Source organism: Haliaeetus leucocephalus, unplaced genomic scaffold (genome assembly GCF_000737465.1).
Source record: "Haliaeetus leucocephalus isolate CR32 unplaced genomic scaffold, Haliaeetus_leucocephalus-4.0 Scaffold251, whole genome shotgun sequence".
NCBI lineage: Eukaryota > Metazoa > Chordata > Aves > Accipitriformes > Accipitridae > Haliaeetus > Haliaeetus leucocephalus.
In genome coordinates this window covers 3621868-3623182 of record NW_010972687.1, presented here as the reverse complement: position 1 = coordinate 3623182, position 1315 = coordinate 3621868, and positions in this window count along the sequence as shown.

The window sequence follows — 1315 nt, the reverse complement described above, 5'->3', positions numbered from 1 at the left end:
CTTTGAACACATGCACAGAGAAAGCAATGCTGAGAAAAAAAAAAACTTTAATAGTTTAATTTTTAATGCATACATGATGTTATTATAAACCTGAGGATCTAATTCCTGTGCACTAAATGTTTGTTACATATCCCCCTCCCAAAACAACCCCCCAAAACAGAAAAAAAGGATTTCTACACCTGAAATAACCTTGAAAAGAGATTTAAGTCATGTGCTGATTTTGCAGACCTTCAGGAGAGTTAGAAGGTTATAAATATCATATTCTCCACTGTTTGCAAACTTGTAAATGAGTCTCAGACCCTGGGACATGGAGTATGATGTAGTGTTACATTAGCCGGTGTGTCCTAAAACAGCTACGGAGATGATTCTGCTCAGAGAACAGAAGAGGCTGAACTGAAAAAAATCCTGAAGCCATGGGACCTCTAGCTTGAAGGAGTTCCCACCTCTACCACCCTTAGCATAGAGTTGTATCTGTAATTTTAGCACCAGTGACTACGTAGCCCTTTCTCTTTGGTGCTACCGTACTCAAGCAGCTTGCTTGCAGTTTCATGTCCTCAGAGGAGACGGTGGTAATTGTTCTGTAATAAGTCAGTGCTTTCTCTATCAAGGAAGAGCAAACATGCCTTTTGTAACAATGCTGCTAATTGCTAGGTACCGGTACTACCACAGACCTTGAGCTACTTGTAGCAGGCAGAAGCAAAGTAACTGTTGCCTCACCACGGCATGCAGAAGGACGTCGAGGGGGCACCTGAAGCAGCCTTGTGTAAATGCTTCACAGGCGCTCTGAAGGGTACTAGTTTTACTGCTGCAGGCATGACTTAGACGTGAAAGATTTTCCAAGACTGTATTCTTTACAAAACGCAAGCCAGTAAGGTAAGTGCTAGAGTCCACTATATAAGCAAAGAGTGAAACACAGCTAATTCCGAAAAAACTCCGAAATGAAAACCAGCCGACACCGACAGCAGGCACGTCCCCCTCCCTTTCACAGCTCCCATCCTTGTTGAGGGGCAAAGGCGCTAGGAACGAAAAGCGACAGGAAGCCCCAGGTAAGGGGATTTTACAACACCAGCCCCTCGGGTCGCCCCTCTGCCCTCCGGCGGCCCCGGAGGGAGGCGAGAGCGGGGCGACAGCGTGCCGCCGGCGGGCGGCCAGCCCCGGCGTGCCGAAGCTCCCTGACGGCAGCTAGCCTGCCCTTCCCCACCGGCCTCCCAACCTTCCCCGACCGGTGTGTGTGCGCGGCTTGGGGCGGGTGGGGGTGGTTTTTTCAGTTATTTGAGGGGTTTCTGTGTGTGCGTGAGGGTTTTGTTGTTTTAAG